Source organism: Ornithodoros turicata, chromosome 1 (genome assembly GCF_037126465.1).
Source record: "Ornithodoros turicata isolate Travis chromosome 1, ASM3712646v1, whole genome shotgun sequence".
Lineage (NCBI taxonomy): Eukaryota > Metazoa > Arthropoda > Arachnida > Ixodida > Argasidae > Ornithodoros > Ornithodoros turicata.
The window spans coordinates 179482302-179497850 of NC_088201.1; the positions used below are offsets into that span (position 1 = coordinate 179482302).

The 15549-nt window shown below is 43.4% G+C and overlaps 1 long non-coding RNA gene across 1 annotated transcript; it reads right to left on the reverse strand.

The window, feature by feature from the left end:
* Window positions 1–8885: 8885 nt before the first annotated feature.
* On the reverse strand, window positions 8886–9839 carry LOC135373438 (uncharacterized). The gene is made up of 3 exons (XR_010416465.1): window positions 9765–9839; window positions 9191–9238; window positions 8886–9123 (listed from the first exon to the last, which is right to left on the reverse strand). It is a non-coding gene; the product is annotated as an uncharacterized LOC135373438 (long non-coding RNA).
* Window positions 9840–15549: the final 5710 nt, after the last annotated feature.

Below are 15549 nucleotides of genomic sequence, written 5' to 3' on the forward strand. Positions count from 1 at the left end.
TGGCTGGGCTAGTGCAACTGATTGAGAAATATACATGCACTGTGGAATTTAATTCATGAAATATGATAAGTTTTCACATGAGATTAGTGATCCTTTTTGTAATCATAGACTGATGTATCATGTCTCTAAATTTCAATGATCGATCCTTCTCGGGCAATTCTATCCTTCGGGTGTTGAACTTGTACAGAGTTTAGTCGAGTAAAACCTATTTGGTGGTCAGGTCTCATTCCATATGAGAATTCTTACACAAATTGTGGAATATTCGTTTCCTTAGCGATCATTGTTCTCAGTCTAGCCATGCTAAATGTAAAGTGTTTTTCATTGTGATGCGAAGAATTCATTATAATGATGACAAAGATTACATTTATTGTTTCAGTTATACAGTTGTTTATTTCGATAAATTACAGTTCTATTTCAAACTCTGAAGTTTTCGTTTGTTGTCTTCATTGATGAATTCCGAAGACATTAAATAGTTTATTCTGATTATTGGGCGCTTGAATCCAGTGTTGATTAACGCAGGCGCTATGTTGTCGCCGTGTTTGTATTGCTTGAACAACTTGCACTTTGTCGCGATGAACTTGCACAGTCTCTTATTGATGTTTCCTTTCTTTGTATGAAGATTCTTGAATGGCGTACAAGAGAGTATTAGATGAAAATCGTCCGGTGGTCCACCGCAATTGATATGTTTGTTGAGTTTCAACAGGTGATAATACATCAGACCTTGCACGACAATATTGAACTTCTGTTGATTCGACATCGTTGCAGAGACTGGTAGAAGAAAATAATTGCGTTGCCGTGGTAGTGGAACATATCACGTGATAAGATTTTATGTACTTTCCATCTCAGATATGTGTAATTTCAACAAATCCGTAATGAATCGTGCGATATAGACCGCTTGTATATGATAATTTGATCCGACTGCTTTCTTGACGAACGCAATGCCCATTGCAATGATTACAATTACATCTGGTCTAGTGTATTTCAATTCTTCGTTGGCAAACCTCAAAAACTCCGCCATTAATCCCAGTGGCCCTTCCGACGTTGATGTGCAGATATTTTTATAAGTATTGTAGATTCGGCATATAAATTCTTGCACCTTCAGTTCTGTAGTTTGTACCATTTCTCCGAATACGAGCATGTCTAGGACGTATTGAGATGCAGCGATAATGAAATCGTTTCGCGGCTCATCCTTTTCGAAGCAATTTTTTATCACATCTTCCAATGACTTATGGTATTGAGTACAAAATCTGTCCATCTTTTCAAAGTAGAGCAATTGTCTCTTCTGTTTTCAAGTGCACGTCTACACTTAGTTAAAAGCATATCTATGTTTATTTTCTTGATTAAAATTTTATTATCTGATTTAGAATGCCATAATCACCACCTGTCATGAGAATTATTGTTTTGATTTTGTTTCAAGTATTCACTCGACTGATATTCTATGAGTTGTGAACTTACTGCCTGAAATAATTATTGTCTTGTATTTGTTTCAATTGTTCACTCGATTGACATAAGTAAGTACCTCTAAGATGGGAATGCCTCATAACTCTGAGTTGCATTTCACATTTGATATTTCTGTGTGGTTCATTAGAAATTTCTGTTGCAAGATATTACAAAAATTTATGTAATTAAATTTGTTTCTCGTTTTTGATTGAGTATCGTTGCTACCAATTAATAATTTGGACTTTCTCTACATGTTCAATAACAATATCGCATCTCTACAAACTTAGTCGACTTGTCAACCACTTTGACGAAAGATTTCCGTTTCAAGGAAAGGATAGGAAAAGATAGTGATCCCCGCGAGTGATATCGACATCTATTTGCGCTGCACAATAAAATATATCGCCTTTGAACTCTCTTATCTGACCTCTAGAGCGCCCCATTTGTTGGAAAAAGTAATATAGCCCCTAACCCTTTGAGTGCGCTGTGCTATGGTCACATAGATAGAGACATAAAGTCTCCTGGCTTTGAGGAAAAGAGTGAAAACAGTGCATATTTTCTACGTCTTGGATACCTCCATCAAGGGTCGTAGTGTTTGTTAGAATGAAAATTGTATATTGGTCGATTTTATGATGGTTCAATGATAGATTATTTTCCTCTGTTGTTGTTTACGTGTCGCCGCGTGTTCCTCTGTTCTTCAGCGTTAAGTCCGTGCTATTTCGCCTTTTGATAGATTGATTAGCTATTATTTCTCTATGTGTTGGATGGTGCGCTTAATTGTAGCTGTTGATTGTGTTGTTTCTCGTTATTTCCTCACGTCTATGCTGTTCACTTAATAAGAAATGGATTAATTAAAAGTTGAGTAATGTTGGAATATGAAATTGAGATTCCCTATTGCGCTCGAAATGTTATGACAGATATTCACGCTATTGCAATGATGGTTCTCACGTCTCAGACTTTTATAATACAATTTGTAATTTGATTGTCATCATATTGATTAAGAATATCTTCTTTGTAGTGGTATAGTAGATTTTATTTCCTCTTGTGTTCTTGTCGTTCGTGTTCTGGTTGTTGGCTAGGAGCGTGCTATGTGGTGAAGTTCATTTTTAACATGTCTATTTTCTGATGAGTTTGATTTTTTACTTCTGATTTTCTGAATGATAGATTACTGTGTTGTTTTGATTAGGAATATCTCCTTTGTGGTGGTATAGATTTTATTTCCTCTTGTGTTCATGTCGTTCTTGCCGTTCGTGTTCCGTGGTCTTCCATACATCTATTGGCAGCCGTCTTCAACAAATCAGGGTAGATATCATCAGATCTGGTTGTTGGCTAGGAGCGTGCTATGTTGTGAAGTTCATTTTTAACATGTCTATTTTCTGATGAGTTTGATTTTTTCTTCTGATTTTCTGAATGATAGATTACTATGTTGTTTTGATTAATCAATGTAGTGGTATTTAGCTATTATTTCCCTACATGTTGGATGATTGGTTCTATATTAATGCTATGTGTTGATTCGAATTATTGCCCTATGTCTGCGCTATTCACTTCATTAGAAATTGATAAATTAAATTTGCGTCATATTGGAATATTAAACTTAGCTATCGTGCTCCAAATTACTTACATCTATCACGTTCTCACATCTCAGACTTTTTATAATAAAACTTGTAATTTTGATTGTAATCATATTGATTAAGAATATTTTAAATGTGCTACTGCATTCTGATTCATTGAAAACAGTTAATAAAAAATATTGTGTTTGATCTGTGATACCTATTCAATGCTATTGTATCATACCTTTAATAAGCATATTCTTTGTTACGTGTATTGTGTTCCTTCTACTTCAGATTTTTGGCTAAGTTTTTCCCATTTGCACTAATGACTTTAATAAATATATTTTCACTTGTACTTTTGTGTATGGCTATCCTTTGCATCTAAACAGCCTACAGCACACCTGTTGTAGCTGAAAAAAAATTCCGATTCAAGTCGGCTCAGGCTGAAAAATGACGAAAGTCGGCGGCCCAGGCTGAAGGGTAAGCGCGCACGCAGCCCTCCGGTCACGCTCCGCCCACCACAGCAGCCCTCCATCCGAGTGCCGCCCTGTTACAGGTGGTGAAGGTTTTTTGGCTGGGTTTTTCTCCTTCACCTGATTGGCATCACAATTGGCACAATTCCCAGCACTATTGGCTTTAATAAATATATCTCAACTTGATTGGCATTACAATTGGCCTTAATAAATATATTTTCACTTGTACTTTTTGTGTATGACCCTTCTTTGCATGTCTCTGCATGTAAACCGCTCACTTGTTGTATCGGAAAAATATGTGAAGTCGGCCCACGTATGGCCCAAGAAGTCTGCTCAGTCTGAAAAATACGCTACGATGAGCGCACGCGCAGCCCTCCCCCGCCGATAAGCGCGCGGACAACCCTCCGCACACGCGCCGCGCAGGGAAAAATACGCGCAGGGCTCAGGGGCAGGGATCCTGTAGTTTCGCCCCCATGTAGCCTCGGCACCCCCTATTACTACTCACGGTCTTGATGGGATTACGATGGTCCCTGAAAGAGATGCGACCTTCGGTCCTACTTTTCTTTAATAGGAGGCAGCGAACAAGTGTCCATTCGTAGAACTCAGCCCTCCCCTTCAGATTTGTTTTGGTTTCAGTCTGTCTACCAACGTCATGATGACGTTTCTCGGGTAGAGGTTCATACTGTTGTATTGTAAGCAGTTGTTTTAACAGCTTGAAGAACACGATGGATCGGATTCGTGCAGTAAAGTCGTACCGTTTCCCCGGGAAATCATACGAGAAAGCCAGGTGAGACGGGCGGGTGACAGCAGCATATCCCGCTTGGGTTTTCCGGTTCATTTTACCCGATTGCCGTGGTTTGCTGGTGCACGAACTGTTGTGACTTTTTTCACGTACTCAAACACGTTGTTTGTGTTGCTGTAAGGTAACGATTCAGGAATTATGGGTATGACACAAGGGGGGCAAAGCGGGGTAGTTGGGATTATGGGTACGACTCTAGAGATCGGAACGCTACGTTGTTGTGTAATTCATTCATTCACGCAGCAAGCTGCCACATATCTGTGTGCTGTCGCATATGAACTTGTTAAACTTATAGCGTGTGCTGAGTGATGCTTCACGCCATATGGGCCATGGGCGTGCCTAGAGGGGGGTAAGGGGGTGTGTCCCCTCTGGGAACTCCAAGGTCACTTGTGAAAATTGTGGCTCTTTAGGCATATTGGTCGTCATGATTATTCTCTGACGTCATAATCCGAACCTCTGAACACCCGCTCAATCCGCAGCGGCCATTTCCAGGAAAAGAAAAAGGCTTTGCTCCCCCTGGAAAAGTTCGAGGTGGGACGAATTTTAGGAATCCGAATCCAAGGAAGGTTCTGCGAATCCACGAATCTCGAATCTTTCGAATCCTTTCTTTAATGACAAACAAATTAAATTGTGTAGTTACAGGAGAAAATATGCCCGTATAATTCTTAAACGTAACTTATTTAACATGTTGTTGAACGACTACGGGAAATACATAAGTTCTCGCGTATGAATTATTTCCATCAAAGCAACTATCAAAAACAAAACCAGGTTACTTTTAAACTCGTAGCGTAGGAGCTACTGCTTGAACTCTTTCAGTCTAGAGCAACGTAAACAAACAAACAAGAAAACACCCGTTGGTCAATGAGGCTTTCGGCGGGCACCGTAGGCGCCAATTTGAAAAAGAAACAAACGTGGTTGGTGGATTCGAAACATTCGATTCGCCGCTTTGGGCACTGGGATTCGAGAATCTCGAATCCCCGTCCAGGATTCGAGGATTCGCGGACTCGATCGGAAAAAATCCTGGGACCGCCCATGCTGCGGACTGAGTCGAAAGTCCGAAGCGCCGGAGGCGTTTGCATTTGCGCGTGCAATGCACGTGCAGTACACTCTTTGGGAACGGAGGTTTCCACAACTGGCGCCCAACGTGGGGCACGCACCCCGGACCGTTAGGTTAAAAGCCTAACGGTCCGGGGTTCGTGCCCCACGTTGGGCGCCAGTTGTGGAAACCTTTTTGGGATTGCCTGCTGCCGAACGAGAAGCTTTGTTGGAATGTGAATAAACCGTATGTTGCATTGATTTCGTTGTGGTGCTGCTTGTTCCTTCGCGCGCGGAACGGACGGGCTGACGCCTCGGGGTTGTGGGAACTGAGGTTTCCACAACTCTAACGGAATACGGATTGACGGCTTACGAAAGCGTCTTTTTTTTGTTTTTTACCGATCACGTCCATTTTTTTGTAAATGATTTGATCAAATGGTACTGTTCAAAGAACGTTGACGCTGTCTTTCCCTTCCGAGATGTATTACCCCGTGTAATTAGCGTGACGTCGCCGTCAATTTCTTCTTCTAATCCGTAGACGTGTCTAATTAGCGCCTCTCCTTCCCGTAAGCTCGAGTCCTGAAACATTTACTCGGGGATTTTATTTCCAGAAACCCGCAGTACAGACGCAACATAATTCCGAAACTAATCGGTTTGCGCGGGTACGCGATCGAGTTGTGCGCTTTCGGCCATATGTGGCGCTCAAGGACATGGTTCGGAGCGCCCCCAAAATTGGAAGGCACCCCTGTGTAAGCAACAGAGAGACGTGTGACGAAAGGAGGTTACTTTGATGGGGAGTCGTCCATTTTATACCCCCGTTAGACGGACTGATTTGGTGTCACTTTCAACGAGTGACACTTGCATCGGTGACCAGGCGTGTAGCCGCGACTGTAGGCTTCGTGGTACAGGTAAAAATGGTCAGAAAAAGCGAGCGGCTCCGACACCACAATATTTTCACACAAGTATTTTCGAACAGTGTTTGTACAGTGTGAGATGGTGCCGAGAAAACATGCCATTACTGTCGTTAATAGCCTGCGAGAACTTGCCGGTCTCGGCGATCTGCCGGAAGCCATTGTTGTTGTGGCACACCTTTGAGGCCAGTTTGTTTAATGTTGGAAGAAGATTAGCAGGAGGTGTTTCTAAATCAAACGAAAAAAAATTTGGGGAAGGTATTGTGGCGCAAGCCTAAAAATTTTGAGGACGTTTATTTTTATCTATCGTAATAAACTTCTACCCGAGAAACGTCATCATGGCGTTGGTAGACAGACTGAAACCGAAACATATCGCAAGGGGAGAGTTGGGTTCCACGAATGCGCACTTGTTCGCTGCCTCCTATAGACCTCACCCTGTTTGTAAACAAGTGACGTCATAGTGTTCGACAGCGCCACCAATTCGGTGGACCTGATCTACGGGAAAAAATGGTCCCTGCTTGCATGGGCGGAAATAATGGCCCCGCCGGGTTCCGCGCGCCCCAAAATACGGAAGCGTCGTCGCGACGGATTATAGCCGATCAAGCGTTGTCATTTTCTTTCCTGATTTGTGGAAATAATTAACGTTAATGTTAACGAACAATAAAAGCCATTCAACGGGGAACATAAAAGCGGTTAGTATACTTATTCGCTGCACAGCTTGTATTGTGGCTGTTCTTTCCTTTCCTCTGTCTTCCTCTGTGTTGCTGTAAAAAAGACGACATGGTGGCAGCTAAGGTCGTGCTCAAGACTGAGAGGTAGTGGGTCCGAATCACCACCGACTGTGCTCTCGGAGGCTTTTCCCTGGATTTTTCGGAAGGCTTTCCAGACGAATGTCGGCACAGTTACCCCTGAAGTCGGCCATGGACGCACACTAACCCTTGTCCCCCTCCCACTCCTTCCTGCTGTCCTCTCTCCGTCTGTCCACGTCTGTACGCCGCTCATAGCCACAGTTGCTCCGCGGCGCTAACACGGAATTTTAAAAAAAAATGTCGAGAAGCAGAACCGAAAGGAGGGAAGTAGTGCGAGAAGAACGCGCTCCACGTCATTCTACGTTATTGGCGACACATTCAAAGAAGTAAAAAGGAAAGGTAGCCACGTCAGGTCACGTGGGATTTCCTCTAAAATAGTCTTCTATGGCAACTTGGTACCTGTGGAGACGACGGGGCCCTACGAGGTGACGGCACGGCAGGTAAGGCACCAAAGCGTCGTCGACGAGCAGCCATCTTGGATGTAGTTCCGTAGACTGGCTTATGGCTTTTTTAAACAAACGGAAGTAGACATCAAATAACAGATGATTTTACCAGAAAGATGAGAAAATTACGGATGAAATCAAACAAAAATCAACGTCGTATAACGTACCAAACATACAAAAATTAAATTTTATCGCTCGTTTCTTCCAGGCAATCCGCCATATCTTGGCTGAGGACCTTCTGACCTAACCCGAGGCACAGTCTCGACGCTCGCACCGCCTAGAGCGTGCCTGGGGGGGTGGGGTGGGGGGACGGCGCCCCCCCCCAGAGCCCCCAATCTGTAGAACCTAACTTGACCTAACCTCACTAAAGTGAGGTGATTTAGCTCATTTCCGACCCTACCTTTCGCAAAATGATAAGTTTCGAATCCGCTAGGCTTCACTCCCGTGTTTCTCCAGCGGTAGAAGTGCATCAGATGGGGTTGTTCAGATGCATATAAAAAAAAAAACTTCTATATCACACATTCTTGTTTTTTCTTCTCTCACTTCAGTACATTATTTCGCTTTTGAACACTCCGGCTAATTAGAAAAGCCCGTCTACTGAACTTCAACCGCCATCTTCTATAAACTCTTAAATCTTCACCACCCAAAAGCTTTAATAAACCTTTGTTTTCGCATTGCATAATGCGCAGACGAGATAACGATAGGCCTTTCCGTGTTTACAAAGAAATGACATCAGGTGGTATAACGGCGCCGCCATCTTGGTGTATAGGAAATATAGAAAAAAAAACAGAAAAAAAGGAAAAATCAATAACTGAGAAGATTGTAATTTTTCACAAGCCTCTATACGTATATCCGGAGGTGATAAAATGTCCATAAGGTATCTGGACACGGTACACTTTCGGGACATAACATCATCGTTTAGGGCGCTCAGGATCACCGTTGTTCAGAATATGATATCCTCCTCTTTCCAGATTTGTTCTTTTTCGAGACTTGCGCGTGACTTTTCGTGGCAATCTTGATTCCTAGAGAAAGGCTCAACTCATTCCTCACTTGTGAGCCGATAAATCCATCATTCGGCTCAGTGGTTGATGGCGAGTGTGTTATGCAGTAAAGTTGTGTTTTCAGTCTGCACAGGGTACGTAACGTGTTGTTATTGCTACACGGCGAGTAATTGTACGGGCGCACGGGATTCGATGAAAATCTAGAAACAGAAAATCGAAAGACAAACGTACGCAATAAAACGACGATAAAACCTGAGACAAGGAAGAGAAAATAGCTACACGACACGTTCCTTTCTGTTCCTACGTTGTTGTTTCCTATGTTTCTGTTTCTATTCCATGTTCCTTGTCTCAGGTTTTATCGTCCTTTTTCAATGTACCAGCTCGGCTGCACCCTTGCACTTCTACACCATGAAACGTACGCAATGTCTGCTGCTTATACCATTTATTGCCCTCAAGTGTTCCCGCCACCTAGGATCGTGTTGAGAGAAGAAAATACCAGGGTCCGTTACTTAATACGTGCGAATTGATCCTTTCGGGGCTGTCGGTCAGCGATGTTTATCCCACGATCACGGAGCATTTCTTGCACTTGCTCAGCGAGGTGCAATGGCCGTTAGGGCACGTAATACCCTCGAGACAAACGCAGATGTTAGGGTCACCGTCACGACCTGCAAAGGAACACGAAATAGTCGTCACAATGACGTCTATGGTAACATCGCTATCAAAAGCGCTTACGTTCAAGCTCGTGCCCTTCCGGTGCAGCTTCACTCGCGACAAATACACCTTAGAAAGAAAAGTAAATATTAAGTTTTTCACACTCTCAAGTTCCCTGCAACTTGGAGCCCACGGGCTGCCCACCAGGTGAGCGGTTGCGCCACTTGCTATAGAGCTTTCGACAGCTTGTTACGTGTCCTGAGCACCTGTTTACGTGACAATCTCATGTTTCTAAACGTGCTACCGAATGACAGGGAAAGCCTTCGTGAAGAAAACTTTCTGCTGTCTTACGGCGGGGGATATGTTCAAGGTAAAACAGGAAAGGTTAGGGAGAGTGTATAACGGCGTTTTTCAGTCGGTTCACCATTATTGTCAACCCAAATAAAGCTGAATTATCCTGAAGCACTCCGCTAAGGCTAAAAGATGGAGACAAACGTCCAAGTTCGGAAGCCGCCGATGTTTCCAACACTCTCTGTTCTTCTACTAGGCGTAGGACATCTTCTACGGGTTAGTAGAAGAAATGTCGGCTGGAAATCACCACGGCTTTCGAAGTGTAGCTTTTGGAACCTCCCATATTAGATTCTAGTAGTGTTACCAAAGAGGAGGACGAAGACAACAGCGAAACGTAGAGGCGTCATTGTGTCCACGGAGAGATTGTTGAAGCTTTCCTAGGGAAGAAAAAAAAACGCATTTCCTCAGATACCACGATGTGTAGTTTGCACGACACTTAAAATTGAATTGAGCGTTTCTCATCTAAGGTCAGGGTCCCAAAACCATAGATTGAGAAGTTAACCGTCAAAAAGAACTCGTTACAAGTTATACCGTGTACGAAATGTAACTAAGTTAATAACGAAGTTCTTCAGCATGAAATGGAACTCGCAGTTACTGAGTTACGAGAACGAGTTACTTCCAAGTTACTTCGGACACAAAACAGCATTACGCAGTTTCAGCGCGCGTGAGCAGTTGAGTCAGAGCATGAGTTGCCTGCGGGGGACTGCAACACGCTTAGATCGTTTTCGTTTATGTCCAAAAATAGACCTCTCCCTGTTTGTAAACAAATGACGTCATAGTGTTCAACAGTGCCACAAATTTGGTGGAATTGAGCTACGCTCGCAGCTAGAGGTGAACAAGGTCGCGCAGAAAGCCACGGTCTTGGGGGGGGGGGGGGGGATTAAAGGGACGCGACCCTCGGTCCTGCTTTTCTTTCAATGGGAGGCAGCGAACAAGTGCCCGTTCGTGGAACCCAGCCATCTCCTTCCGATTTGTTTCGGTTTCAGTCTTGTCTACCAATGTCATGACGACGTTTCTCTGGTAGAGGTATATTCGAACGCTTTGCATTTTACTCCCTGTGGGCGCACAATGGTTCAGCTTCATTTCAATGGCACCGGTTCTTACTTCCTGAATAAAATACTGTCATTGATTGAATATCACGTTTTATGGCATAAAATTACACGAAGGAACCGGAGAGAAAGCAAGAAAATATGTGGACGTGAGTGAAAAGCGTGTTAAAAGTAACTTGGAACTTAAGTTACTTTGGTAAAGTTACAAGAAAAAGGAACGAGTTCTTCTGAAAGTTAGAACGGCGCAAAAGTACCGAGTTACCTCGATAAAAAAAAAAAGGAACTTAGTTACAGTAACGAGTTACCTCGAACTCTGCCTAAAACTTCGACGTACGCGTTGACGCCGAAAATACGCTTTTCGGCTGTTGTGCTTTTGTGATGATAAATAGATGTCTCGAAAAGTCTATATCTTTTATACCATGCCCTCGTTTTTCAAAGTCAACTTTGAGTCAAGATATTCGAGGGAGGGAATTTCCAACAGACACAAGTCTTATCTCACAAACGTCGTAGATATAGGACCACGCCGGAAGATGTTGTTATGAAGTGATTAGGCGTATTCAAGTGCATTACGGCACATAATAGCCAACGCATAGGACAGCACTGCTAACAGAAAACCATGCTAGTCCAGTATAGGAAGTATAAAGAGCGGTTACCTCTCAAAGAAGCGCTTACCTGCAGGGAGGATATTTCGGGTGTGTTGACTATAGGCACTGTCCTGGCTTTTATAGGACACTCCGTGCAGGCGCACGTGCATCTTTTGTCCTTCGTAAAACCCTGTTCCTGAAGCCTTTGAGAAGTTTTTAATGAGATTTCTGAGAAATCATCGACGAGCCTCGAATTGCCTTTGCCAGAAAGCACGGCGTACATGGTATTCATTTCCCGGTATTGAAGCTCCTGAGAGGACCCCCCCCACACACACACACACACACGTGCTAAGGCCTGTTGCGCTGGGCCAGGTGACTCTACAAAGCTTGTGAGTCAGCGCCGACATTTTGGAAACACGGCCGCTTCCTAGCAGACAAAACTCATTAAGCAGTGGCCCAGTTGGTGTGTCGTTACCACGTGTCGTCTGTTTTACGGTTACGACGAAGTCGAAAGGATTGACAAATTATTTCCAAGAACGTTGCTGAAGCACGTGTACGATGTACAGCAGGATGTTCACAGCAGCTACGTGGTGTTAAAGGGAAAATGAATAGGAATAAAGTGAATAATAACGTACCTGATGCGCGTGTGTCGCGAATGACGCTGTTCGTTGGAATATTTATAGTGTGCCCCTCCGGTGCACTGGGTTGCCAAAGTACAAATTTAATTATCCAAAAAATCCGTCCTAAATTAATTCGCGGGGTGAATATATAGAAGTGAATAGGGATTTATCGGAACGCAAATGCCCTCATAACTGAAAATCGGTCAGTGGTTTGGCATGTAGCCTTTCTTGTTGAGATGAGTGAACAGTAATAACGGGGCATCTAAAATAAATGGCAAACTTTATGACCCAGCACTCGAATACAGTCGTGGTCCGTTAATATGGACAACTCGAATTATGGACGATTTTTGTGAGGACCAAACTGTTTCAATGCATTTGGGTCTCGTTTATATGGAAACTCGCTTTTCGGACAATGGACGGTTTCAGCAAGGTAGAAACCATATGTAGTCCACGTATTTTTGTGTCGTTATTATGTACGGTACCCATATGGTGGGCAAACGTCTCCCCACATTCTACAGGAGAGCTGTTGAAAGTAAGACGTTTCGTTGTACAAAGGGAGTTTTGCCATCCAGCTGTCCGCAGGAAATGGGGTTATTTGTGGACACGAATGGCCAGTAAAATGCCCGGCATGACTGTTCCGACATGAAGTCCACGGGCGATTGACCCTTGTGCAAGGAGTTGTGCTTTTAGTAGTGCAGTTGCTCTCAGCAGCTTGTGAGAACAGAGGCGGTGCAGTTGTCAAGGTCAGTTGTCAGGCTCTGTCTATGGCTCTGTCTACTTTAGCAACGCCAAGTCAGCGGTCACATCTGCTATGGCTCAAGTGGGACTGCAAACAGCTCTTCAGTTCTTTGAGGACAATGCTGTTGAGCTCCAGCCTCTACATGTTGCCGACATTTTGCTGAGCTTAAGTCGATGTGCAATCTGGATTTTTTTTCTGGACTACTAATTCTGGAATTTTTTTTCAATAAAGCGCTATTGTTTTGTTTTTTTTTGTTATTTCCTGGGTATTGGATAATATGGAAGATTCGCTTTAAGGACGATTTTGTTCGGGGACGAAAGTGTCCATATTAACGAGGCACGACTGTAGTTGCTCCTTCCAGAGACGTCTGCTTCCCCATCGAACCTACAATGGACACACAACAAACAGCCATTGGGCACGCAGTACTTGGTAGCACTGGGCACGCAGTAGCATTCTCACAGCTGTGCAGCGTGCGGCAACTTCCTGACTATCTACAGGGTTATTCTTGCAAACGTTACACATTTCGATCGCACTGTAAAAATAGAAGACTAGGTTTGGCCCATCCCAAACTTGGCAGACTGATAGCCATTTATCTGAAGTTTCATTCGAATTTTTTTCTAAGCGCTATGGTCATGTATAAAGAAAATTAAAAATAAAGCAAAATCTCGCCCCATGCATTTTCAGTGGCCTATCCCACGCAAACACCGCCATTTTTTCTTGTGCCTGCTTCACATTCACATCACTTCACACAGGTAGCGCTGCCTACAACGATGTCGCATGCCGATTCTGGCGTTATGCACCAATCCTCTTGTTCCAGTCTTGTCCTGTATGCTGGTGCCACCTGTGTGTGGTGAAATGAAACTGAACCACACAGAGCAGAAAATGGCGGCTTTTGAGTGAGACAGGCCATAGAAAATGCATAGAGTGAAAGTTTGCTTGATTTTTAATTTTTCTTCTACAGGACCAGAATGCTCAGAAAAAATTCCAACAAAACTTCAAACAAATGGCTACCAGTCTGCAAAGTTTGGTGTTGGATAAACCCCGTCTTCTATTTTTACGATGCGATCAAAGTGTGTAACGTTTGCTAGACTAACCTTGTAGTTTTAGGATCAGATGCCGTGTGTCCGCCCCGTTCAAACAGACGCCCACAACTTGTTTTTTTTTCTTAATGGACGGAACCTGCGGCTGTGGACATGTACACAAGGCTCTCTGGTGACCACGAAAAACCAATGAAAGCATTGCTAATAAAAAGTGAGCTGGCGTTCAGTAGAGTAAAACCCGGAGACTAGGGACCACGAAAACAGACGGATAAAGTTGTGCTGAACCTGCGTGTGTCTGTCTTTTCGTCGTCGTTGTCTGTTTCTTACTGTCACACAACGACAATTCGCCAAGCCATCGGCTGTACGGTCGACTTTTGGTATAAAAACCGGAAAAGTGCAGAGAAAATACAACAAAACGAAAATTATACCTGGTAATAGTTTTTGTGTTTTATTTAATTTTATTGGAATTGATGCCGATATTTGTCCACTGCAATAATAACGCTTGGATATTACAAAAACGCAATGCAATTCTCTGACATAAAATTGCAAACGGCAGTAATATTCGCCGAGAGGTTTTCAGGCCTTCGCACATTAGGAACTAGTTAGCTCTGGAGTACAACCAAAATACCTCCGCCTGCATACCACTGGCTAGTCAGGGACATTTCCTTCGGGGACATCCTTACTAGGAACTTTTCTTGCGCGGGCATTTTTTTCGGGACCATTCTTTCCGACAACCCTTCCCCCTACTCTTTTCGTACGCTCTTCCGGATAAGCGATAGAAGCGTTCATGATTCCAAAAATTCGAGGAACAAGTGAATCACTTCTCGCAGTCTTTCCGCTGTGATGGCACCGTACGACACAACAGTACAGTGTAACAACAGCATTTTGTCTCAAGCTTACGCTTCCGTTTTTGTTTTCCATTTCAGAAAATACGGCAAACTCTTCGATGCGTCCTAGCAGTTGCTATCGGTTGTGGCTACGCGGGAGCGGCCGTGTGTTGTAGCATTGCGACGGTAGGGGCAGGAGTGGCGCTCCAGTCGCCCTCCTCAAACCATGACTTGAAAACCCGAGACGAGGTAGGGACAAAAACAGACAAAGCGCAACAGCCCTAATGATACACTGTGAGATAATGCGTATTTCCTCTGCAAACACGTGTTCGCAGCCGCATGTGCTCATGGAATATAAAAACAAAATGCGACACAAAACGTTATTAAAATAACAAGGTTATGACCATGAACGAGACAAGGATATAGATTATGCGGAGACTGGAAACTGTTGTGGTGCATGGATTCGCAGAATATGCAATTAACACGTAGGTGTTTTAATGACACACCGCGGTTTGCGTCAGACAGAAAAAAAGATGCAAAAAGATGTTGCACAGTACGTATTCGAAGAAGATGGAGAAGAAGAAAGAAAAAAAAACAAAAAAAACAAGGATGGCAAATTGTAAGATACGAAGCAAAGCCGTACATAACAGTGCGATAACCTCATAACTGCGGTTTCTCGTTTCCTGTTGTTATACTTTCCGATGCATTCCAAAGTAGGCGAAAGAAAGGATGAAGAAAGTAGGGAGAAAAATTAGCGGTCTACCTGCTGGTGCAACGAGGGTTAATAACAACTTGTAAGAAAATGCTGGGATACTATGAAATTGGTCGTCAATGGTTTGCAGATCTGGGTCAAATGCAAGAGTATAACTGCAATGGGTTATCATATAATTAGGGTTCCGCGTTTTCGATGTTTATTTTCGGGCGGATTCGGCGTATATTTTGCGATTGTTGTACGATTTTCGCGAAATCGGAGTTTTTCGATGTTTTTCCTTACGTGTACATGATTTACCCAACAGTTATCGGCGAATAGCAATAACAATGTAATTTCAGTGCTGTGCGGGTCTAACCCAGCCTTAACAACAACAACCAATGCGAATTTTTTTCCGGCTATTTTTTTCCTAGTACAGGTACAGTTATTACAGTATACTTCACTGGCTTTGCACTGGGCTTTCAGTGAGTGAGTTATCTCACCCTGACGGGAGGAATCACGTGTTACGTGACCTTCTGACG